The following is a 27,074-nucleotide window of genomic DNA, read 5'->3' as shown; positions in this document are numbered from 1 at the left end:
CTGGTTTCCTTCCACAGTCCAAAGATGTGCAGGTGGATTGGTCACACTGCATTGCCCCATAGTGTCCAGGGATGTGCATGTCAGAGGGATTACCCATGGGGAATGTAGGGTTACAGAGATAGGGTTGGGGGCTGGGTCTGGGTGGGATGATCTTCAGAAGATCAGTGTAGGCTGAATGGCCTGCTTTGACACTGTAGGGATTCTATGATCCTATGAGAAGTCTGCATTCTCTCTTGTGAGTGAACAAAAATAATAATAGGATTCATTGAGCACAACTATATGCTAATGTTAATCAAGGTGATCTTACTTGGAATTCTGCGGGGCCAGACTCCAGTTCAACATGATCTGATATCACTATGGTACAGCTTCTATCACATCTACGGCACTGTTTATATCCAGAGTCAAGGTACAATTACTCCACAGCTTTGAAGATTCTTCTAACATTGTGCACACTACACAAATGTAACTTTTATCTAACAGCTTTTGGATAATAGGTTTCAGAATAACTTGTGCCAGAGTGAAATTGTCTATCATTGCCCTCGTAAAAAGAACAAAACACTGCAGGTGCTGGAAATCTGAAACAAATGCTAGAAGAAACTCAGCGGGTCTGGTAGCATCTGTGGAGAGAGAAACAGAATTAACGTTTCCAGTCTAGTGACCCTCCTTGAGAACTTTGTAAGGAGCTGGAAAATGTTTTATTTGATGCTGTTGGCAAAGGGGGACAAAGGATTGAGCAGAACAGATGATGAGGGTGCCCAGAGCAAAAGACAAAGGGCATGATAATGATTAAAGGAGTAATAAAGATGCTGAATAGATGTTAATGAAGATGTCAGAAATGGGGTCCGACCAATGTCTGGACTAACTGGTGAGGGATGAAAGGCAGTAGGTGCCTTTTGAAATAGTGTAGCTCAACACACTTCAGTGCTGCTAAGAGTTATGAAGCAAGCTGAGCAGAAACAATTTTCAGTATACTTTCTGATGGAGAACTACACTTTGAAATGTGGTGCTAGTGACCTTGACGTAGTTCCACACAATTATTTTCCTTTGTGGTTCTATTATTGAAAGTTGCGCTCCCCCTGTCCAGCGCCACTACATCACTGTTTGTAACAGTGCCAAGTCCTCTTAAACAAAGCAACTGGCTTGTTGTGATCGATTATCGCCGTGGAAATTACAGATGGCCAATCAGAAAAATCAGCACCGCAGTGACCTAATAAATCTGCTTAATCACTTTTCCCCGACAAACCTTCTGCCTGAGGTTAGAGTGAAAGGAAAGCAATTACTGAAGCGTGTAAATAAACATATTTGTAAGGTGCATTTTGTTTTAGCCAGCTGATACATAAATCACCCACTTCAGTGAGTGGCACAACCACAAGACATGGTCTAGTTCCAGGGGAACTCAATAAAAAGAAAACGTTATCTAGCTTTGCCACAATGATCACAGATTGCTTCAGAAGAATATTTAGGAACAGTCTCGACTGCAAGTGAGGAAAAAATGGTAATATTTCTCAGTTATCTTTCTTCATAGAAGTCAGATTTTCCTGCGGTGACTCTCCCCGGAAAGTGATTCAACTGAACAGCGATATTGGAAGTCCTGGATTTTAAACACTCTCTCAACCACAATTATGTATCATTATTCAATTTATTTTGTTTTTTGATGGATCTGTACAGAGCAGGATTTTTCTTTTTGAGTTTATGTGGGCTTTAATTGTGACTTTCCATGGGTGGATCCCAATGGTGTTTGCTTAAGCTGCCATATCCTAACCTAGAGTCATACAGTACGGAAACAGACCCTTCAGTCCAACAGTCCATGCGGACCATGCTCCCAAACTGGTCCCACCTGCTTGCACTCGGCCCATAGCCCTCTAAACGTTTCTTATTCATGTACTTATCTCACATTGTCACTGTACCTACATCTACCACTTCCTCCGGAAGTTCATTCCACACATGAACCACCTGCTTTGTAAATAAAACAAATTGCTCCTCATGTCTTTTTTAAATCTTTTTCCTCTCATCTTTAAAATATGCCCCCTAGTCTTGTAATCCCCCACTCTAATGGAAAATAACATCTGTCATTCACCTTATCTATACCTCTCATGATCTTATAAACCTCTATACTGCTCATCCTAGAGTCACAGAGTCATACAGCATGGAAACAGACCTTTTGATCCAACCAGTCCATGCTGACCATGTTCCCAAACTAAACTAGTCCCACCTGCCTCCACTTGGCCCATATCCCTCCAAATATTTCTTATTCACATACTTTTCTAAATGTCTTTTAAATCTCCCACCCTAGGGAAAAAAATACCTGCCATTCACCTTAGCTATACCCCTCATGACCTCGATAAACCTCTATAAGGTCACCCCTCAACCTCCTGCACTCCAATGAAAAATGTCCCATCCTATCCAGCCTCTCCCCTCAAACCCTCCATTCCTGGCAACACCCTGGGTAAATCTTTTATGAACCATATCCAGCTTCATAATATCTTAGATCTAGTCACCATTAGTGGCTGGGCTCTGGAAATCCATTTGTAAATCTCCCCTGCCCTTTTTCCCTACTCCTCCCTTTTCACCTCCCTTTCTCTTCCCTCATTCCTCCCCACCAATCCCCCACCCACCCATTTTTTATTCCCTTTCCTCTTTCTCCCCTTTCCCCTTCCATTTTGTCCCAACACCACCTTGGTTTTCCAAAAAGAGGGTCAAACAACAAGTTCCAATTCCAAACATGAGGCGTGTGATCTGTTTGTGAGTTGTCATCTCTCTCATCTACCTCCAGTTGTCAGAGGAATATTGTGTGAAGGGGTTACGTTTTACAAAGGCATCTCACACTGGCCAGCTCGGGTGACCTGTTGCAATAGTATTGTGAGTTGAGCAAGAGGCACCACCTCTTGGTGTCGATGTCTAAGGCAGGACTTCCCCAAGTAGAAGTCTGGATCCCAGGAAGGCTCACAAGAAGGAATGCTTCCTTCACCACCTGCCCTCAAAGGCCATCTCTGCTTCCCCCTGCACTCTGAGTTCTCACCAAGAAGCTGTGATCGTTTCTAGATAGGGTTCAGAAGAGATTTACCAGGACGTTGCCGGGTATGGAAGGTTTGAGTTATAAAGAAAGGCTGGATAGGCTGGGACTTTTTTCACTGAACCATAGGAGGTTGAGAGGTGACCTTTGTAGAAGTTTATGAAAAAATGAGAGGTATAGTTCGAGTTAATGTTAGTTGCCCTTTCCCAAAGATAGGCAATATCAAAACCAGGGGCACATTTTTTTAAGGTGAGAGGAGAGAGATTTAAGATGTTTTTCACAGCGAGTCATTCATGTGTGGAATGAACATCCAGAGGAACTGATGGATGGAGGTATAATAAGGACATTTGGATAAGTAAATGAATAGGAAAGGTTTGGAGGGATATGAACCAGGAGCAGTCAGGTGGGACCAGTTTAGGTAGGGATTAAGTTCAGCACGGACCTGTTGGACCGAAGGGTCCATTTCCGTGCTCTATGACTCTAAGACTGCAGCTGAATGTAGAAATATAATCAAGTGAAATGCCAAAATGTTTCTATCTGGTCTTGCATTCCATTATTCATCAGTATGGGTGGGGAGCACCACTGGTATCTGATTTCAAAGCTTCTGGGTCCACGCCAGTTGTCTCTTCTCCTGAGTAACATGGACGTGAAATGGATATAAATCACAGGACAGGGACGGAAAATAAAAGGCTGGGATTTTGCACCACACGTGATCTGGACAGGGGTGTTCGCAAATGGGAAATGTTGCAAGTACAGCTGCTGGAAGAGAAATTTCCTGGAAAAGTCATTCTTCTGAGAGGATTTGATAGCCCCACCCATGACACTCAGTGACATGAGTGGATCTTCTGAGTAGGCCTTCAGTAAGTCTGCAGTCATTCTCTCTACGTGTGCCCTGCAAAGAGCTGAGGTTGTGTCTGACGGTTAAAAACAAGATCAGAAAATACTTGCGTCTCTCTTCTGCAAAACACTGAACTCTGCTTCATGTTTCAAAACTGTCAGTGTTCGTCAAGAAATTAATTATTCACAATACACAAATGAGTATTTTATAAGGATTTATCGAAGCGTATGTGTTACTTTAGAGCAGAACTAAATTAAGTCTCAATTTAATAAGTATGTACTTTTGGCATTTAGTAAATATGAGACAATGAAGCAGATCGGTGTGCAGAAATGTAAAATCCAAATTGAAATATGTGGCTGATTTCCTCAAAGCCGAGTGCTCCAGTATTGATGGTGGATCAGACAGTCATAGAGTCACAGAGGTGTGTACAGCATGGAAACAGACCCTTTGGTCCAACTCATCCATGCCAACCTTACATCCCAAACTGACCTAGTCCCATTTGCCAGCATTTGGCCAATATCCCTCTAAACCTTTCCTGTTTATATATTCATCCCGATGTCTTTTAAATGTTGTAATTGTACCAGTCACCACCACCTCCTCTGGCAGCAAGTTCTACACACGCACCACCTTTTGTGTGATAAAGTTCCCCCTCAGTTCCCTTTTATATCTTGCCCCTCTCATCTTAAACTCATGCCCTCTAGTTTTGGATTCCCTTACCCTAGGAAACAGACATTGGCTATTCACCCTACCCATGCCCCTGATCATTTTATAAACCTCCATAAAGTCACCCCTCAGCCTCCGCTCCAGGGGGAAAATAACCCCAGCCTATTCACCCTCTCCTTGGAGCTCAAACTCTCCGACCCTGGCAACATCCTTCTTGATCTTTTCTGCACCATTTCAAGTTTAACAACATCCATCCTACAGAGGGGCGACCAGAGTTGTACACGGTATTCTTAAAAAGTTCCCATCTTAGAATCCCCACCCTGCCCTGAACAGACCTGATCTCAGCACCTTCAATGCTGTAAAAAGGCCCTGTATGTGTAGGAAGGGGTCGGGACAGAGTATGTGGGTCGGGACTGGACCAGCAGGTAGGGGTACCACCCCACACCTCCTCCAACAATAGGAGAACCCATTAGCTTTGTGAGCTAATGAACGTAAATGTTCGAGAAAGGTACCATGTTTGAACACACTGAAACGGGGATGTGCTGCAAGCCAGGGTCATAGTGCGTGTGCCCCCTGCCTGAGGACACAGGGATGAGATATAATTGCTGCCAGGCCATTGCAATGATGCCACTCAATATTATATTCACACAATGCTTGCTGTGTGTGTGTGCCTCTGGCCCCACATGGTGTGGTGTGGATGAAGATTATGTTTTTTCTAGTCCAACTAGAAGAGTCTTGCTGAGTTGAAACATGAAATTTATTACTTAACTGCAGCTATTACAGATTAAATGAATATGATCTCCGTTACTACAGAGAGGGTTAAAAAGCACGTTAGCCCCTGAGGTTGTTGACTTGCTCGCCGAGCTGGCTTGTTTTCATTCAGACATTTTGTCACCATGCTAGGTGACACCATCAGTGGAGCCTCCGATGAAGCGATGTTATTCTACTCCATTTGGAATTTATACTGTCCTTTCTGTTATGGTGAGTACTGACATTTCCGGTTTTGATCTGTATGGGTTTGTATATGGGGTCCAATGCTATATGTTTGTTGATTGCATTACGGGTAGAGAACCATGCTAGACCCTGGTTTGTCCCCTTCTGGCTTCTTTATAGAGTCATACAGCACGGAAACAGGCCCTTCGGCCCAACTTGTCCATGCCCACCAGTTTTCCTGAACTGAACTAGTCCCATTTGCCTGCCTTTGGCCCATATTCCTCTAAACCTTTCCTATCCATGTATCTATCCAAATGCAATCAGAGGGCACTTGTGGATCTAGGCTTGAATGAAGTAATTTGGGTGTTGTGCAGCACCATTCCCTCAGTTACATGCTGTAGGGAGACAGAGCTCAGTAAGATGGAGACAGAGTTTTATGCCATTAGCTCACATTGCCAAGATATGGTCATGACATGCTTATGTCCTTTAAAGGTGGAATAGCATTCCTTTCTAGAGTAGGTTGATGCAGACTCAAAGGGTATCTATGACTCTGACACATTATCTGTGAGGAATGATGGAACACATGCCAGAAAGGGCACAGTGCTACCGATACTGGGTTGACCTCAGTCTCCAATCACCAACTGTTATCAATCCGTAGCCAAATGCTCAATGCTGCCAGTGAGAGTATTTGGTGGGGAGAAGCACAAAGCAAGGATTGGGATCTTTTTCTCTAGTTCACTAGTCCAAGAGGAAACACTGTAGCATGTTCAATTGCTGGAATTCAAAATGGAGATGAGAATTTTTCCTCCGAGGATCCTGCATCTTTGGACCTCTGTTCCCTGGAGATTGGCATAGGCAGGGTCATTGGAATATTCTTCAGGAAAACATAGATGGGTCTTGGGTCAAAGATTAGTAGAGGTAGGCGGCAAGGTGGAGTTAAGGCCAAAATCAGGTCAGCCATGATTTTAGTGAATGGCAAACAGGGCAGGGGTGTGGAACAGGTCAATGGCCTACTCCTGCTTCTTAGTTGATTCAATTTATCATTGTCACATGTAGCAAGTTACGGTGAAAAGTGTTGTTTTGCGTGCTACACAGGCAGATGGTGCCATACAAAGTGCATCAGGATAGCAGAATAGAGTGCAGAACACAGTGCTACTGCTGCAGCAAAGGTGCACATAGAGAGACGGATCAATATCAACATTTGAAAGGGCCATTCAAAAGTCTGATAAGTGCAGGGAAGAAGCTGTTCTTGAATCTGTTCGTATGTGTTTTCAAACTTTTTTGTATCTTCTGCCCGGCGGAAGAAGGTGGAAGAGAGTATAGCCGGGATGGGATGTGTCTTTGATAATGTTGGCTGCTTTCCTGAGAGAGCAGGAGGTGTAAATGGAGGCAATGGATGGAAGTTTGGTGTGCGTGATGGACTGGGCTGTAATGTATGTTTGTGTCACCCTTGCTCAGTGGACCCATTCTTCGCTCCAATTCAAAATGCAATGGGTTCAAGCCCCACTTCAGCAATTTGACTAGAGACCATTACAATGTGATACTGCAGGAATGCTATATTGTTGGATATGCCTGTCACTCAAGAATGGGGAATTAAGATTCTATCTACTTCCTGCCATGGGCAAAAAAAATTGACTGCACTCCTTGTGATAAACTGGGGAGTTCTGCTGGTATTCGAGTTTTCTATCTTGAACTAACATCACCTCAAAAAGATGACTCTGGTCAGAATCACACTGCTGTGTGTAATTATAACAGTGACCACATGTCAATAACAACCTTATTGGCTGTAAAACATTTTGAGAAGTTCTGAATAAAAACCAAAGGAAATGCGGATGCTGCAAATCAGTAACAAAAATAGAAGTTGCTGGAAAAGCTCAGCAGGTCTGGCAGCATCTGTGAAGAAAAAAGTCAGAGTTAAGAGCGACCCTTCCCCTGTTCTGAGGAAGGGTCACTCGCTCCAAAACATTAACTCTGAATTCTCTCCACAGATGCTGCCAAACTTGCTGAGCTTTTCCAGCAGCTTCTATTTTTGTTTCTGTTTGAGAAGTTCTAAAGTTGTGAATGGTCCTAATGAATGAATTCACACGCTCTCTCTCTTCCCCCACCTCCTTTTTCTCAGTCTACATGCCCATTAAATTTGCGCTCATATTGTTTTTACATGCAGCTCTGATTGGCCGAATGAATGGGAATTAGTTTTGAGCTGCTGACATGAGCATGGGTTAGTGACTCACCACTTGGATGTTGTAGCTGTCCCCAAGCCTTCAATTCAGTCTCCCTGCTAGGATTGTAAGGACATTAGTCTCTGTTGCTCAGTGTCTCTGTCTCTGTGTTTACTCTGTCTTCCTGTCTCCGTGATCGCTCTCTGTGTCTCAGTCTGTATATGTGTTTCTCTATCTGTATCTGTGTGTGTGTGTGCATCTGTGTGTGTGTGTGTGTGTGTGTGTGTGTGTGTGTGAGAGAGTGTGTGTGTATCTGTGTGTGTGTATGTGGCTGTGTGTGTGTGTCTGTATGTGTATGTGTCTGTGTCTGTGTGTGTGTGTGTGTGTGTATGTGTGTGTATGTGTGTCTGTCTCTCTTTCTCTCTCATTGTCTCTCTGTGTGTCTCTTGCGCTCTCTCTGTCTCTCTGTCTGTATGTCTGTCTGTCTCTCTCTCTCTCTCTTTCTCTCACTCTGTGTGTGTCTCTGTCTATGAATGTGTGTGTGGGAGTCTGTTTGTCTCTGTCTGTGTCTGTCTGTCTCTATCTGTCTATGTTTATGTCTTTGTGTGTGTATGTCTCTCTGTGTGTCTATATCTCTATGTGTCTCCGTCTCTATATCTGTGTGTGCTTGTCTCTGTCTGTGTCTCTCCTTCTCTTTGTCTCTCTCTGCCTCATCCTCTCCGTCTCTATTTTGTATTTTCTTTCTATCATTCTATCTGTCTGTTTCTGTTTGTGTCTGTCTCTCACTGACCCACAGGTAGTAGTGGGTTTCTGGTGATTGTGAGCCTCTCCTGTCAGGTTGTAATATGCAAAGTGTGAGAGATAGCGAGGATAACATAGATCACACGGTGTGCTAGAACAGCAGCACATTTCTAGCAAGGTGATAACGTGCAAACAGAAAGCTTAAACAGCTTGTCAGCATTTGTCTCACATTGAGATTTGCTGTTGCTGTTCTGTAATCAACAACACGAGAGCTTTCTTTTCCTAATGGCCTTGACAGCAGAGTACGTTGTTGTTGAGATGAGCAGAATGCCCTTCTTGTCAATCTTCAATGTGCTGGCAGCATGAGTCATTTGTTTGAATTTCCATTGCAAATATGAGTCCAATAAAGTTCACCTGCTTGTGTAGCTCTGCCCTATCATTCACAGCAGCTCAGTTATAATGAGAACACTGACATATCGTGTGTTCCTTAATATCAATACTGCTGTAGCAGTAATTTGACTTTGCATGTCCCTGTACTACCTGAGCAATGGAGCTCTTCAGCATGATGTTCAATTTCCTATTGAATTTCCTATTGAATTTCAAGACTTGACTGAACTGTACTTCAATAAACAAGGTTCTTGAGTCAGACCGTCCAGCATCCACAAAGTCAGAACAGGAGCCTAACACAGCTAGAGTACCGTGTAGATTCCAGGCGGTCACCTTTCAGCAAGAAAGGATTGTACTTGAGACAGTGCCAAGGGGATTGACAAGGACTTGGGAGTTTTAGATTTCGATGAAGGGTTGGATAGACTTTGGAATAGACAAGACTTGGCAGGGGGTGATTTAATTGAGAGATATAGGATTTGACAGGCCTTGCTGTATAGGGTGGACAGAAATAGTCTATTTCCCCAAGTGCTGAGGTCAATATCCAGATGATTTACCGATGGGCACATTCACAGAACATCATTGGCTAGGCCAACGTTTATTGCCCAGAGGGTAGTTAAGAGTCGACCACATTGCCGTGGGTCTGGAGTCACGTGTAGGTCAGACCAGGCGAGGATGGTAAATTTCTTTCCCTAAAGGACATTAGTGAGCCAGATGGGTTTTATGACAATTGGTATATGAATGCCAGCCTTTTATTGAATTTGAATTTGACTACCACACTTTTAGGGCAGCTCAGTGGTTAGCACAGCTGCCTCACAGTGCAAGGAACCCGTGTTCGATACCACCCTCAGGTGACTGTCTGTGTGGAGTTTGCACATTCTCCCCGTGTCTGCGTGCGTTCCCTCCGGGTGCTCCGGTTTCCTCCGGTTTCCTCCCACAGTCCAAAGATGTGCAGGTTGGGTGGATTGGCCATGGGAAATTGCCCATAGTGCCCAGGGATATTTAGGTTAGGTGGGTTAGACATGGGAAACGCAGGGGTAGGGGAATGGGTCTGGGTGGGATGCTCTTCAGAGGGGCAGTATGAACTTGGTGGGTGAATGGCCGGTTTCCACACTGTAGGGATTCTATGAAACACCATCAATCCAGGTGGATTGATGCCCAGGCCCTCAGAACATTAACCTGGTGTTCTAGATTACTAGCCCAGTGATATCACCACTGCCTCCTGAAGGACTCTTAATAAGAGCAGAGGGATTAAAAAGGTAGGCGGGGGAAGGAAAAAAGTCTTTTGACCCAGAGGATGGTAAGGCTGTTGAACTAACTTTATGGAGGAGGCAGAAACTATCATCGCATTTCAAAACAAATATTGGAGAGGCCTATAACCTACAGGGTTACGGAGCAAGAGATTAAAAGTGGGATTATGTTGGTTAGCTCTTTTTCAATCAGCACAGACGCAATAGGCTTGAATTTCATAGGATTTATTATTGCCACGTGCTTAAGCACAGTGAAAAGTTTTGTTTTGTGTGCAGCACAGACAGGTCATAGCACACAGGGATCACAGGGTGATAGCACAGAGCGAGGAGTACAAAGTTATGGCTGCAGAGAAGGTGCACAGAAAGCGAGATTGACATTAGATTTAAAATTTGAGAAGTCCATTCAGAAGTCTAATAACAGCGGGGAAGAAACTGAATGACATTTCTCTGCACTTTTAGTGTCTGTGATTCTATATGCAAGGCTTAAGCACCCAAAGTGAAGGACATGTTTATCAATAGGCACTTAGGAACTTTATTTGGTCTCTTCATGGATCCTCAGGGCTGCCTGTAATGAGATGGAAGTGTAGATGTAAGGTTAAAAAAAATGTGCTCATGAGAGGCGTAGGTGTGCATAACTCATAAGTCTATTAAGAACATGGATCACCCCAGAAATATTTTCCTAATTTTTAAGAAGGCTTACTTCCAACTGCAGCTGTGAAGTGTAATTCTACTGAACCACTGATTTCCCTTTGGTTGAATTATGGGACATGAGCTATTTCATTATGGTTGCACAAAGCCCTGTAGCACAGTGGTATGCAAACGCAGTCCTAAAAGAACTCCAGATAAAACATTTGAATAAGAACAAAGGAATTCCGGACCCCTTTTAATCTTCTCTTTTCAACTTAGAATACATTGCATGCAAATCCATTCTCCCTGTTTTCATAATGCTTCAGTGTGAATTTGTTTCTTGTAATAAATACAATGTACAGTTTTAGCCTGCATTATATTCCTTTAACAGTGCAATGTTGTCTTGCCCTTCAAATAAATCAAGCATTCAGTGAGCACCTTGTGTCTTTTCTGACGTGCAACCCAGTTTGAAAAGGAAACATTTGTAACCTGAAGGTATACTACACTTGTTTGTTGCACTTTTTAAAAGTGTCAGTTCATTTCCGTACAAGGCACAGGGCTGGAGCTCCAAATTACAATTGTCAGTGTATGTGAGAGTGGGGCAATTGCATAGCCTCATTCAGGCTATGTCTTTGTAGAAAGTGGGGTATGTAAAGTATGACTTGTGTCTGGCCCATGTCTTTCTGCCAGTCTGATCTGTGTACCATAGTGGCAGGGGTGTTAGACAAAGCATCAGCAAACCCTCCCATCCTTTGTAGACATGACAGAGGCATTCCCATGGGCAATCAATGCATCAGTTAGAATATTTCCATATGCACACAGAGAAACCATGTACGTGTATCTCGACTGTTTCAGTTTAACAAAGTAGGTGATGGCCATTCTCTGGCTCATGGGTCAATGCTTTGCTGTGAGCAATCAGAGTCAACCAGCCTGGTATAAATTCTAATGCTTAGCAATTAACTGTCAGTCATCAATTAAATGGACTCCACAGCAATATCTCTACCACTTGGCAGTTAACTGTCAGTCATCACCTATCTGGACTCCATAGCAATATCTCTACCAATTGCTAATCAAGCAAATTGAGTTTAATTTAGATAAATTTGAGGTGCTGCATTTTGCAGAGGCAAATCAGGGCAAGGCTTACACACTTAATGGTGAAGTCCTGGGGTGTGATGCTGAACAAAGAGACCTTGGAGTGCAGGTTCATAGGTCCTTGAAAGTGGAGTCACACGTAGACAGGATAGTGAGGAAGACATTTGATGTGCTTGCTTTTATTGATCAGTGCATTGAGAATAGGAGTTCGGAAGTCGTGTTGCAGCAGAAGGGGACATTGGAAAGGCCAATTTTGAAATACTGCATTCAATCCTGGTCTCCCTGCTATAGGAAGGATGTTGTGAAACTTGAGAAGGTTCAGAAAAGATTTACAAGGATGTTGCCAGGACTGGAGGATTTGAGCTATAGGGTGAAGCTGAATAGGCTGGAGTTATTTTCCCTGGAGTATTGGAGGCTGGGGGGTGACCTTCTAGAGGTTTATAAAATCATGAGGGGCATGGATAGGGTGAATAGCCAAGGATTTTTCCCCAAGGTAGGGGAGTCCAAAGCAAGAGGGCATAGGTTTAAGGTGTGAGGGGAAAGATTTAAAAGGGGCTTAAGGGGCAACTTGTTCACGCAGAGGGTGGCACGTGTATGGAATGAGCTTCTAGGGGAAGTGGTGGAGGCTGGTACAATTACGCCATTTAAGAAACATTTGGATGGGTAAATGAATAGGAAGGGTTTGAAGGGATATGGCCAAGTGCTGGCAAATGGGACCAAAGGGTTTGTTTCCATGTTGTACAGTCCTATGAAATCATGACTCATATACTATAAAATGTAATTCCACTTTATACTTTGTATTCTTGTGAATTGTCCTGATGAGTACAAGATGAAAGATTTCAACAAAATGTGTCTTTCTGAGGTAATCCTCAAGTGATGTATTACGAAACATCTCCCTATTACTTTTCACTGAGATCAGACCTATATTCGAGGTTATTTAATTGCCAACATTTTGGAGACCCCAGATTTTTATCTTGAAACTGCTAGGTAGGTTTCCCCCTCTCGATTGCATCCAAGGAGCTCGGGATCATGACCCAAGAGGGCCTTTGGAATCACCAGGAAGCAACAGCAATGTAGTGCATTCTTAAAAACCTCAGAAGTTTTGAATAGTGAATGCAGCCACTAAAGTCTCCTGTTGCAATTAAATATCTGCGAGAACCATTATTAAAACGTCATTGAGCACAATTTCATTTTTGTTGAATGAGAATTGGACTGAGTCAGCTGGAACGCCTCTCATTTCCAATTTGAGGCGGAGTAAATTCACGACGATGGAATAAACTGAAACAAGTCTCTGCAATCCGGTCACAGGACCACGATAACATTTTGGGGCAGCCGTTGTAGCAGGGAATGGCACCTCTTCATCATAAAATGCAAAGATGTTACTTTGTCTTTGCGTGATCTTAGAACACGTGACAACAGCTCAGTAGCACGTTTTGCATTTCCTTTGACTTCAATGCCGTTCAGCACAGCGTTCTAAAGGTCACGCTATACTTGGTTGATCTTACAGAGTGAAGGAATGACAAGGGCAGGCAATCAAAGGAAAGGCAATGAGTGGCGATTGTCGCGCATTGTTACAAAGCGTCCATCAGCTTAGCACAAAGTAGACTTATGGCAGTGCTAATTGCATTTGGGAAAATGAGAAATGACCCTCCTGAGTAGGCTTTTGCTTGGAGGGCAGTAAGGACAGGCTGAGGATGGAGAAATGTACTGTGGAGGTCATTCCTGTTCATAGGACTCTTTACAGTTGTGGAAGCAGCTCATTCAGCCCATCGAGTCCACACTGACTCTCCAAGGAGCATCCCACCCAGACCGACCCACCTAGCTATCCCTGTAACCCTGCATTTCCCATGGCTGATCCACCTATCCTGGACACTAGGAAACTAGAAATATATCATTGTTCCTTCACTGTTTGCAGGGTCCTGGAATTCCCTCCCTAATGGTACTGTGGGTGCCCCCACACCCTGAGGATTGCAGCGATTCAAGAAGGCAGCTCCCCACCACCTTCTCAAGGGCAGCTAGAAATGAGCTATAAATACTGGACCTGTTGGCAATGTCCACATCCAGCAAGTGAATTTTGTTTTTAAAACCATCCATGAAATGCCTGTAAAATTAACAGGGAGAGGCAATAACTCAGTGGTATTATCATTAGACTAATAATCCAGAAATTCAGCTAATATTTGGGGACCAGGGTTCAAATCCCAGCACGGCGGAGGGTGGAACTTGAGCTCAGTTTTTTTTTTAAATAATTGGGAGAGCTGTCTCACAGAATAGTCAAGCAACAACCTGACATTGACTGTAAGGTATGAATTCATCAGAATGCCAATTTCCCACATACCATAATCGCCGTCCCTGGGTATGTCCCATTCCAGCAGCAGGACAGACCCAGTAGAGGTGGCAGCACAGGGGTATACAGTCAGGAGGGACTTGACCTGGGAATCCTCAACATTGACTCTGAATACCATGAGGTTCTATGGCTTCATGTTAAACATGGGGAAGGAAGCTAGTCTGGGTCTGCGGCAGGTGGTGAGGGAACCAACAAGAGGGAAAAACATACTTGACCTCATCCTTACTAATCTGCCAGCTGCAGATGCATCTGTCCATGACAGTATCGGTAAGAGTGACCATCACACAATCCTTGTGGAGATGAAGACCCGCCTTCACATTGAGAACAACCTCCATCATATTGTGTGGCACTATCACTGTGCTCAATGGGACAGACTTCGCACAGATCTAACAACTCAGGACTGGGCATCCATGAGGCGCTGTGGGCCATCAACGCAGAATTGTACTCCAGCACAATCTGTAACCTCATGGCCCAGCATATCCCCCACTCAACCATTACCATCAAGCCAGGATATCAACCCTGGTTCAATGGAGGGTGAAGGAGAGCATGCCAGGAGCAGCACCAGGCATACCTGAAGATGACGTATCAACCTGGTGAAGCTTTTAAACTTGCATGCATAAGCAAGTGATAGACAGAGCTAAGCAATCCCACAACCAATGGGACAAGGGAGCCTCCGAAACGTCCAGCTTCTTCCTCAACCGAGGAATATCCAGCACCATTGTCAACAGGGCCCTCAACCAGGTCAGACCCATCTCCTGCACTTCCGCCCCCACCCCTTCACTTGCCTCCCGCAACAGCGATAGGGTTCCCCTTGTCCTTCCCTACCATCCCACCAGCATCCACATCCAGAAGATCAACAGATGCCATTTCCGCCACCTCCAGTGAGATGCGACCACCAGACACATATTCTCCTCCCCTCCCTTGTCCACCTTCTGCAGGGACCATTCCCTCCGGGACACCCTTGTCCACTCTTTCTGCACCCCTAATACTCCCTTCCACACCCCCCCTGCCCCATGGCACCTTCCCCTGCAACTGGCGAAGGTGTAACACCTGCCCATTTACCTTCTCCATCCCCCTGTATCCAAGGGCCCAAACATACCTTCCAGGTGAAGCAACACTTTACCTGCACGTCCCACAAGCTAGTCTACTGCATTCGCTGCTCACAGTGTGGCCTCCTCTACATTTAAGATATGAAGTGTAGACTGGATGACCGCTTCACAGAACATCCACGTTCTGCTCGCAAAAAAGTCCCTGAGCTTCCAATCGCCTGCCACTTTAATGCACCACCCTGTTCCCTGGCCAACATCTCTGTCTCTGGCTTGCTGCAGTGTTCCAGTGAAGCTCAACACAAGCTGGAAGAACACCACCTTATTTTCCGCTTGGGGACCCTGCAGCCCTCCAGACTCAATGTTGAGTTCAGTAATTCTAGGGCCTAAACTCTCCCATGTTCCAGTCCCCTATCCCACACACCAGGCCTTGTTACCACATAGCCTGCCATTACATACTACCTGTTGTTAGTCACTAACAGTCCCCATTAACAACTATTTACCCTCCTAGCCAGATCGTTATCCACTCCTTTGTCTATCCATCTGCTCTTCTCTCTCTTCAAGCTCCATCCTTTATCCTATCTTTTACTCCCTACCCTATCCCTCTCCCTATTTTCTGCATATAAACCAATGTTTTCCTAGCTACCATCAGTTCCGAGGAAGGGTCACCGGACCCGAAATGTTAACTCTGAGTTTTTCTTCACAGATGCTGCCAGACTTGCTGAGCTTTTCCAGCAACTTCTGTTTTGTTCCACAACTAGTAGGTCAGATCTAAGCTCTACAATCCAGTCACATCCAGTCATGAACAATTAAACAACTCACTGGAGGAGGAGGCTCCTCAAATATCCCCATCCTCAATGATGGAAGAGCCCGGCACATCAGTGCAAAAAGTAAGGCTGAAGCTTTCCCAGCAATATTCAGCCAGAAGTGCCAAATAGATGATCCATCTTGACCTCCTTCAGTGATCCCCAACATTACAGATACCTGTCTTTAGCCAATTCGATTCATTCCACGTGATATTGAGAAACAGTTGGAAGCATTGGATACTGCAAAGGCTACAGGGCCTGAAAACATTCCGACAATAGTATTAAAGACTTGTGCTCCAGAACTTGCAGCTCCCCTAACTAAGCTGTTCCAGTACAGTTACAACACTGGTATCAGTGGAAAATTGCCCAGGTACATCCTGTACACAAAAAGCAGGACAAATCCAACCCGGCCAATAACCACCCCATCAGTCTGCTCTCGATCATCAGTAAAGTGATGGAAGGTGTCATCGACAGGGCTATCAAGCAGCACCTGCTCAGCAATAACCTGCTCAGTGATGCCCAGTTTGGGTTCCGCCAGGGCCACTCAGCTCCTGATCTCATTACAGCCTTGGTTCAAACACGGACAAAAGAGCTCAATTCCAGAGGTGAGGTGAGAGTGACAGCACTTGATATCAAGGCTGCATTCGACTGAGTGTGGCATCAAGGAGCCCTAGGAAAACTGGAGTCAGTAGAAATTAAGGCTCCCCGCTGGTTGGCGTCATACCTGGCACACAGGAAGATGGTCGTGGTTGTGGGAGGTCAATCATCTCAGCTCCAGGACATCTCTGCAGGAGTTCCTCAGGGTAGTGTCCCACACCCAACCATCTTCAGCTGCTTCATCAATGACCTTCCCTCCATCATAAGGTTAGAAGTGGGGATGTTTGCTGATGATTGCACAATGTTCAGCACCATTCGTGACTCCTCAGATACTGAAGCAGTCCATGTTCACATGCAACAAGATCTGGACAATATCTAGGCTTCAGCTGACAAGTGGCAAGAAACATTTGTGCCACACAAGTGCCACGTTATGACCATCTCCAATAAGAATCAATCTAACTACCGCCCTTGACATTCAATGGTGTTACCATCACTGAATCCCCCACTATCAACATCCTGGGGGTTACTATTGATATCTCATCAACAATGCTGGAAAAGTATTAGTTCTTCCACTTAGTAGTGGTCATTCCACCTGAGCTGCTGGCATCCCTGAAGCTCAGAAAATAACATTGGGCAGTGTTATGCCTGGAAGGGAGATTCAATCTGAGACCTCATTAAAATATCTTAAAGAGGTGGCCTGCCTCCTGGGAGATAATATGGGCCATTTGTTCTGTCTTCCTATCTCCTTTAAAAATGGAAGTGGTGCTGGGCGGGGGGTTTGGAGATGGGCTTTGTCCATGTGAGATTTTAAAGATTTTATCGTTGTACTTAAGCCAAACCCACTCAACTTTTCAGACGTGAATTTTTTTTTTTGAGAAAATTCATCCCTGGGGATGAAGGGTTTGTTGGGGTTAATGGGGAGAAGGCAAGAGAATGGGGTTGAAAAACATATATCAGGCACAATTGAATGCCGGCATTGATGGGCCGAATGGCCTAAATCTGTTTCCTACACCTTATGATCAGTAAACTTCCCAATGGCGCCATTAATGAATACAGAATATTGTGGTTAGTTATGATATGAGGTCATACAGCCGCAGCAACCACTCCCCCCCCAACTCCAAAACGTTAGTCAGTGATGGGTCACACTGAGCCAGTCCCAGCAGTCATTGTGCAAGGCAGGCAGCTAAATGAATGTAACACGGGACTTCTGCCCCTCAGTCCCATTCTCTCTGTCTCTCTCTCTGTCTGGAACTGAGTGACCAGCAGCTATAATAGGCCCACCAGCACCACTGCTCAGTAATGGCAACTGCCCCATCACAGAGGCCCAATGCATTGAGGGTGTGGAGCAGGGATCATGCATTGTCACTCTGGGAATGGGGGTAAACACGGTGCACGGGTAGGAAGGAGGAGGTATTGGAGTCCACCTAGCATTTCCCAGGTGCGGCAGGATGAAGGTTAGGGGAATAGAGCAGGTAAATAGGATAAAACAGGAGCCGCTGAGGCGGAGGATAAAGATTAACAGATTGGATTAAATTGATTGTCTGTTTCCTTCTTTTGGTTTTTATTAATTCTGTGTAATACAATGTGCCCAATAAAACTAAACCCTTGTACTGATTCTGACTTGTCACGATTTTAATTCAGACAATAACTTAGCAGGGAATGGGAAGATAGTTTTAAAATGGGTTTTTAAGTAATTTGTTTAACGAATAATAAGACGCAGTATTGAACCTATAAGAGGAAATGGGCCGATTTTGTTATCTTTCAAACAACTAAACTGAAACCGGAGTTGATTTTTAATTTGCTGTCCTTTGCTTTCATTTGCCTTCCAACTAGTGACTTACAGCTATTGGATGCTTTTTTTGTATTCTCTGTAGTGAAGATTGAAGCAAAATATTTGTTCATTTCTTCCAGCATTTCCTTATTGTTGACTAATAACTCCCCATTCTCGCTGTCGTTTTGTTTTAAAAAAAAAGCACTGCTTTCTCTTTTCAGATACATGAAGAGCTCTGGCTAAGCATTTTTTACATTTCTAGCTCGCTTCTTCAACTAATTTAACTGCTTCCTTCTGGTTAATCTTTACTAATATCCAGCATTCTATGTGTTCTGACTTATAAAACGATCTCTCCCCCTCCCCGCACTCCCTCTCTCCTTCTCTCCCTCCCTCCTTCTCCCTCTCCCCCCTCCTTTTGCTCTGTTATGTGCTTTTTCCTGAAATTTTATGCTTTCCTTTCCTGCTTTAGTTAATTGTAGCTGGTGGGACCTCCTCTTGGAATTTTTCCTCACAGTATGAGGGGGAAAGAAAGCACCGGTTGGTTGGCCAGTGGAAACTGAGGACTTATTCGTAAACGGTTGTTACAAGCTGGCAAAGAATTGAACCTATGAGGGGGTTGAAGAAAGATATAATTTGTGGCTGGATTTCCAGGTGAGGCCTAGTCAGGTTCTTTTCCAAGCCAGAGAGGTTTCAGTACTAGTCGCAGGCAGAATATCGGCCTGACAGGAAATAAAGAGGAAATGAAGCAAGGTGATTTTGGAGAGAAGCTGCAAGGTGATCATTCAGGATGAGCTATCCTAGATTTGGCCCGAGCTCCGCTGTGGCGTTCCGAGTTCAAGCACAACTGGCCTCTGATTGGTTGCCAGCTCTAGCTGGGTGCGGCCTCCTGCTCGTGGGCCACAATTTTGGCAGCCAATCAGATGGCCAATTTCCAGCAGATTCTGGTGGGCTTTCTGACTTTGATAAGCCGTGAGTATCTCTCTGGGGCACGGTCACAAGTTCAACCTTCTTCGGCTAAAAGTTGGAATGCCATGACCAATAGGTGTGTGCATGGATTGTACTGTAAATCAATAGTTCTTGCATTCCAGCAACGTTACTTTAGGAAACTAGATAGAATTAGACAAAATCAGAAGGCGCTGGAACACAGAACACGGTCTCGAGATATTGTCTGAGTTGGCGCGAATGATAGCCCCAGTATAATCTATTCCATTAGGAGTATTTTCTTTATAGTGTAAGTGAACTGACTGGAAATCTACAGGCTTTTCATAAAACAGGCTCAACTTGGACATCTATCAAAGCACATTTATTACCTTACAGTCAGAGGAGGAGGGGCCAAAATGATACCGTCATGGGCTAGCCATCTAGAACCCCAAGTTAATGTTCTGGGGCAAAAACAGAAGCTTCTGGAAAAGCTCAGCAGTTCTGGCAGCATCTGTGAAGAATAAATAAGAATTAATGTTTCAGGTCCGTTCAGAGGAAGGGTCACCGGACTCGAAACGTTTTTCTTCACAGACGCTGCCAGACCTGCTGAGCTTTTCTAGCAACTTCTATTTTTGTTCCTGATTTACCGCAACCTCAGATCTTTCGGTTTCTATTATTCTGGGGACCCGCATTCGAATCCCACTGCGGAAGACTGTGATATTTGAATTCATTAAAATAATGTGGAGCCAAAAGCTAGTCTCATGGTGAAGGTACAACCATTGTCATGTCCTTTCAGGGAAGGAAATCTGCCATTTTTTTACCTGATCTGGCCTACATGTGACTCCAGACCCACAGCAATGTGGCTGACTCTTAACTGCCCTCTGGGCAATTAGGGATGGACAATAAATGTTGGCTGGGCCAATGATTAAATAATGAAAATTGTCAGTGTTGATGTCTTCTGTTGTAAGCGATCAGAATTGCAGGGTTCCTGACCCCAGACAGTTTGGTGTTCTGTTATTGTGTGATTTACTTGCATTGAAATTTGGAAACTTGGAGGGTTTGAAGACATGTCAATAGTCAACGAAAGCAGATGACGCCCCCGGCCACAACCGTTAAATGTTACAAGAATCCTCATTAAAGTAGTTCTGTGCTGTGGACAGCGGAGTTGGAGTTTTAAGATTTCAGACATTTGCAAATTGTTTATACAGTTTGGGTTCAATTCCACCCTTGGGCCACTGTTTTTGTAGAGTTTGCACATTCTCCCTGTGTCTGCGTGGGTTTCCTCCGGGTGCTCTAGTTTCCTCCCAAAGTCCAAAGATGTGCGGGCTAGGTGGATTGGCCATGCTAAATTGTCCCATAGTGTTCAGGGATGTGTAGATTAGGGGGATGGGTATGGGTGAGATCCTCTGTGGGTTTGCGTGGATTTGTTGGGCTGAAGGGCCTATTTCCACACTGTAGGGATTATATGATTCTATTCTAATTGCCAAGAGTGACACAGAGATGGAGAGGAAATCTGTTGACCACAAAAACAGACGTTGCTGGTAAAGCTCAGCAGGTCTGGCAGTATCGGTGAAGAAGAAACTGAGATCTGAGGAAGGGTCACTGGACCCGAAACGTTAACTCTGATTTGTTTTTTCTTCACAGATGTTGCCAGACCTGCTGAGTTTTTCCAGCAACGTCTGTTTTTGTTCCTGATTTACAGCATCCACGGTTCTTTCGGTTTTTAGCAAATCTGTTGAGTTTTGAGTAGGAGGTGGATTTTAAACGGTGAGGTAAATGCAATGGCATTTGCAGTGTACATTAGATGTTGTGTGGTTGAATTCTGTGTGACCCATCTAGGTTGACAGTCCTCGTGCCAATGTTTGCAAGCTAGCTGGACATGGATAGTGAAGAAGGCCACTTAATTCACTAAGCAACATACATCATAACATGGGCACAATCTCTATTAGCCTGGGCAATCTTTCAAACGAAGTGAGACTCCGAGCTCGGTCTCCTTTTTGTCCGCAGGGGAAGTGGTGAAGAATGTCCTGACAGACAAAGCAACAGTTACTTGCCTCACGCTCGAGAGGACTGCAGATTGGTTGTATTTACGGATGTCTTCTTAGCTGCTGAGGAGCAGCTGGAGGCTAAAGCAATGTTCAGCACTGCAGTGACCTTTGAGTGTAACAGGCAAATCTGCCACTGGCTCCCTGTGTGCACACTTTCATTGTAATTCATGGGGACTGCTCTTGCTGCAAGCAATTTCCACATGCAGTCCTCCTTCAGCTAATGGCAGGAATAGTCTCCTTAATCTGTATGCTTTAATTGTTTTACCATGCGTATGGGGACTAATTCCATTTAGTCCCCAATGAATGGCTTCTCAAGTCTGTGGTGCTTTCCGTAAGGACTCTATTTGCAGAACATTACCATTATACACTTTCTGATCTCTACTCCATGCAAGCCTTCATCTCCCTTACAAATGGCTCCCGCCCAAATCCTGACTTCACAAGGTCAGCTGTCATGCCTGTTTTTTACCCACTTTCCCATCTCATTCTGACATTTATGGACCTCTTCCTTTTCCTTCAGCCTAAGTCTGGGAGATTGGAGGCTCATTAGACTTTTTGGTGTGGACTTTCCCATCTGCTTTTGCCAGCTCAAGGTTTCTTTGAGGCTCCGATTATGGTGAAAGTTCTCTAGTAGCCTTCGTTTTCTGGAGGCGAACTGTGATTCTGAGGGATGGATTATGACCCCAAGAAATGTTATGCCCTGTTTGGTTTTGCAAGCTCAAACTTATACACAGCTGTTGGCCTCTGCTCTGAAACACATTTGTGATTTTTCTTTTCAAAGAAAATCTTCAATCATGTTTCTCTTTGGTGTCTCATTTATTTCTACGCCATCCAGTGCGACCTTACTCCATCAACGCCTTCCAATGTTGGCCTTGTTCTTTTTACGGGTATGGAAGACACTCGGAAAAGGAAACTGTTAAACTCATAACACCCAAAATAAGTGTTAAAGGGTATTCTTGGCTAATTTTGCTAAATTTTCATCTGCTGAAGCCTTTGGAGGAATTTGTTACGATGGGGGGAATAGCCAAACCCCTCTGATAATTAAACTAAAACACAAGCCCCAATCTTTTAGTTTCAGAGGCAAATTGGGTGGCACGATGACTCAGTGGTTAACACTGTTGCCTCACAGCACCAGGGACCCGGGTTCAATTCCACCCTCAGGTGACTGTCTGTGTGGAGTTTGCACATTCTCCCCGTGTCTGCGCGGGTTTGCTCCGGTTTCCTCCCACAGTCCAAAGATGTGCAGGCTAGGTGGATTGGCCATGTTAAATTGCCTGTAGTGTTCAGGGATGTATAGATTAGGTGGGTTATAGGGGGATAGGTCTGGGTGGGATGCTGCAAGTGTTGGTATGGACTTGTTGGGCCGAAGGGCCTGTTTCCACACTGTATGATGGGAGTAGGGTGTTCCCCTCTAATAATTACACCCAGAAAAGCTTGTCTTTCCTCTTGTAATCTATTAAAAGAGTGGTTAAAAGAAAGAAAATCCCTGATCTCCATCTCACAAGTAAGAAGTGACAATTTATTTATTTAAGCCAACAACAAAAAAATAAACAAAATTACCAACAAACCAACAATTCCCCCTTAGACTACTAACTTCTCCCTAACTAGTCTAAATTCTACTGGAATGCTGTTTAAATAAAGGCAAGTCATACTAATATAAACCCAATTAATAAGAAGCAATAAATTATAATGTAATCTTTCCAAGTTCGCACAAACTGTCTTCTGGAATATTCTGTCGTTTCCGCTCTCTTCATAAAAACGCCTTTCTTCCGCTAATTCTGCTGTCAGGGATGTTTTATCTCTAATTTCTTCAATGAGGACTTTGAGCTAAAATACCGTGGTACCCTTGATTATTTAGATGGGCTTTATCTGCGATCTGAATGGTGCTAACTCTAGCAGGTGGCAGATGACTTTCTCCTTCAGATGGCAGTTGGTTCTCCCCGATTTTTTCCAAATACCCTCCTCTTGCATACCTGTAATGACATAATCAAATTCTTATAATGTGTTTGGTTTCAGGTTGTCAACACCATCAGATTTAAATTCAATTCGCTTTCTATATCTAGGTGTTTGGTTTAAATTAATTGGCCAAATTCAAACTTGTTGTCTTGGAAAAAGTACTGCTGTTTTATACAAATTTTTTTTACCATTCGGGCACTTTCTGTGCACCTGCATTTATGAACTTCCAAGCACAGACAAAGCCCAAGCTCTTAAAGGAACCACACCACTCCTCCCCACGATCATGTTTACCAACAAATTCTAACTTAATGCCTTCCAATTCATGAATACTCTACCCAACTTGGTAACAAATTTATCACTCCACTGCCTTATTTAATGTAGTAAGATCCACACAGATTCTCATGGGACCATTAGGTTTTGGTGCTGTCACTATACTAAAAAGCATAACTAGTAAGTTTGGTGGCATGGTAGACCATGAACAAGGTTTTCTAAGATTACATAGGGACCTTGATCAAATGGATGAATGGGCTGAAAAATGGCAGATGGAGTTCAATCTGGATAAATATGAGGTATTGCATTTTGGTACAACAAACAAGGGTTGGGCTCATTCAATTAAACATAGGGCCTTGGGTAGTGTTGTAGAACAGAGGGACATAGGGGTTCAGTTACATAATTCTTTGAAATTTGTGTCACAAGTAGACAGGGTGGTTAAAAAAGGCATTTGGCTTGCTTGCCTTCATTGCTCATACCTTTGAGTATAGGAGTTAGGAAGTTGTGTTAAGGTTTTAAAGGACATTGACGAGGCCTCTTCTGGAATACTGTGTCCAGTTCTGGTTGCTCAGTTATAGGAAAGATATTATTAAGCTGGAGAAAGTTCAGAAGAAGTTTACCAAGATGTTGCCAGGTATGGAAGGTTTTTGTTATAAGGAAAGGATGGGTAGACTGGAACTTCTTTCAATGGAGCATAGGAAGTTGAAGAGTGACCTTTTTGAGATTTATAAAATAAGGAGAGGTATAGATAGAGTTAATGGTAGTTGTCTTTTCCCTAGGATGGGGGATTTCAAGACTAGGGGGTATACGTTTAAGGAGAGAGGAGAGAGATTTTAAAAAGATATGAGGGATGAATTTTTTAAAGGATGGTTCACATGTGGAATGAACTTTCTGAAGAAGCAGGCACAATTACAATGTTTAGAAGACATTTGAGTAAGTGCGTGAATAGGAAACATTTGGAGGGATATGAGCCGGGAGCAGGCAGGTGGGACTTGTTTAGTTTGGGATAATGATCGGCATAGAATGGTTGGACTGAAGGTTTTCGTGCTTTATGACTGTGACCATCTTGTCATTTTAGTAATAGCTGAAGTCCCTCCTTGTGTAAGCATATTTCTTCCTTTTAACTTTAATCCAGAGGGAGTGTGGCACCTTATTTCTTATGGACTGCAAACAGATTTTGCCTTATCCCTCAGGGTAAGGTAAGACCTCAGCCAAAAGTTAGGGCAAGTTGAAGACAATCTTGTGAATTTACTTTGGAACTCACTTTCTTGGCTTGAACCTGCAAACTCACCAATTTTGTGAATTAATATCAATTTTAAACATTAATTCCTGCTAAAGAGGGAACAGTCTTGATTCAGAATGACATCAAGATATTTTATGTTAAGCTTCCCTTGTGCATAAACTTTTCTCTGAGTTGGCCTTTTTACAGTCATCGAGAATGGTTCAACTTTATCTGATTCAATTACACTGAACTACCAGCTCACGTATCAATTTCACACTCTGTTGAGTGCCCACTTAATTCCAGTTTGTTATAGAGTCCTACAGCATGGAAAGAGACTCTTTAGTCCAACCAGTCCATGCCAATCACAATCCCAAACTAACCTAGTCCCATCTGCCTGCATTTGGCCCATATCCCTCCAAATATTTCTTATTCACGAACTTATCCAAATGTCTTTTAAATGTTGTAATTGTACCTACATCCACCACTGCCTGAGAAAGTTCATTCCACACTCGAACCACTCTCTGTGTTTAAAAATAAAATTGCCCCTCACGTGTTTTTAAATCTTTCTCCTCTCACCTTAAAATTATGTCCACTAGTTTAGAATTCCCCCCACTCTAGGGAAAAGACACTTGTCATTCACCTTATCTATGCCCCTCATGATTTTAAGAACCTTTATAAGGTCACCCCTCAACCTCCTATGCTCCAGTGGAAAAAATCCCAGTCTATCCAGTCTCTCCTTACAACTCAAACCTGCCATTCCTGGTAAATCTCTTCTGAACCCTCTCCAATTTATACAATAATATCCTTTCTATAACAGGATGACCAGAACTGGACACTCCAGTATGTGATATCAACATTGTTGATTTATATTATTTCTTTCATTTTTTGTTTGATATTTGCACCTCATAAGCATGGCACTGTTATTTTGAATTATTTCTCCCTTGGCTTCACCATTGTCAATTTAAGCCAACATGTTATTTGAAAATTATTTACTTTCTTTTGACCAGTGTACCACTGAGAACCCCTGCTGAGATTTCTCCATGTCAGTGCGGGCTTGTTCCCTCGACGTTTGAGGATATTTCAAATTGTCGATCAGTGCGTTTTCCTTTGGTTTTTGGTCGGGCTGAGCTTTTCATGTGGTTTTCTCTCCCCCCTCTCTCACAGCCTACAAATTGAATTGCCCCACTCAATTTGATTTCTGTGGAGCCTTCCTTTCTCATTGAACGGGACACCCTTCCCTGCCTTCAATTTGCTTCATAATCTGTCTGACCCTCTGCAGCTATGAAGCCTCTCTGACTTGTAAACTGCCTGAGCCGGCACTCCGACTGTGATCCTGTTGTGAATTAATTCTGCCTTCAACCCTCCATGTGAGTAACTCTGTGCCAGCTCATAAAGGTTATAAACGAGTCCACACTTTCGCCTTGCCTCTGCTTCCTTCTGCCAAAGTTTGCCTGTTCAATAATTAAATTACTTGGAATGTGGAATGAAGTATCGAACACCTGCAAAACCATTTCATAGCATGCTGTTTTCTCCTCAACACCCTGTCATGCTAATTTTGTTTTAGCGATGGCTCCCACAGCAGAAAGTGATGTAGTAATCTGATTCTTTTAGCTTGCTTTAGCTAGTCCTAAAGCTGTTGAATTAGCTTGCAAGTCTGCTCTTCCAAAGTCTGCCATTCCTGTGTCTGGTGCAGTCTCTTAATCATCTGGGATGGTGGGATGGTTGGATGAGTCTTTATACCTCACTTGAGCTCTGGGATCATTGGCCCATCATAACGGTGCTTACCTTGCATTGAGCTGTTTCAGGTCGATGCTCACTCCTGTCTTGTCTCCAAGGTCTGCCCTCCATCCCTCTGATTGTCCCCACTATCCTGGTGAATCCTGGGAAGAAATATTTATCACCTTGACCAAGAGGTTCACTTTGATCATAACATAACAATTATTGTCCATACTTCCAATGGTAATACCATGACTATACAGTAACAAGGAAAACAATCTTCCCTTTATGCCTCCGAAAAAAAATGGTCAAGACATAGATGGTTAAAAATACAGGCTTTTGAAATGTGAGTGCAAAGATGTATCCTTCAAAATTCTATAGGCAGGCTACAAGAGAAACCAAAAGGTGCTTGAAATCGCAAGAGCAAACAGAATACTTGCTAAGTCAGGCACCGAAAAGAAAATGTCAATCTTCCGGCCATTAGATCGAAGCTGAAAAGTTGCAGAAATTCTTCTGGAGGGGGCAGCAGAGACCGGGGTCAACTGAGGTTATAGTTCGATAGTCGGATATTATCGAGAAAGTGCAGATGAGCTACAGTGGGTCTATCAGACAACGGTAGTATGTAGTGCACTATGATAGGTGCTCCTGCCAGAAAATATGCTCGGAGAAATAGCAGTAGG

Source organism: Rhincodon typus, chromosome 15 (genome assembly GCF_021869965.1).
Source record: "Rhincodon typus isolate 14 chromosome 15, sRhiTyp1.1, whole genome shotgun sequence".
NCBI classification, from domain to species: domain Eukaryota; kingdom Metazoa; phylum Chordata; class Chondrichthyes; order Orectolobiformes; family Rhincodontidae; genus Rhincodon; species Rhincodon typus.
The sequence above is the reverse complement of the archived record's forward strand: the minus strand, read 5'-3'. Positions refer to the sequence as shown.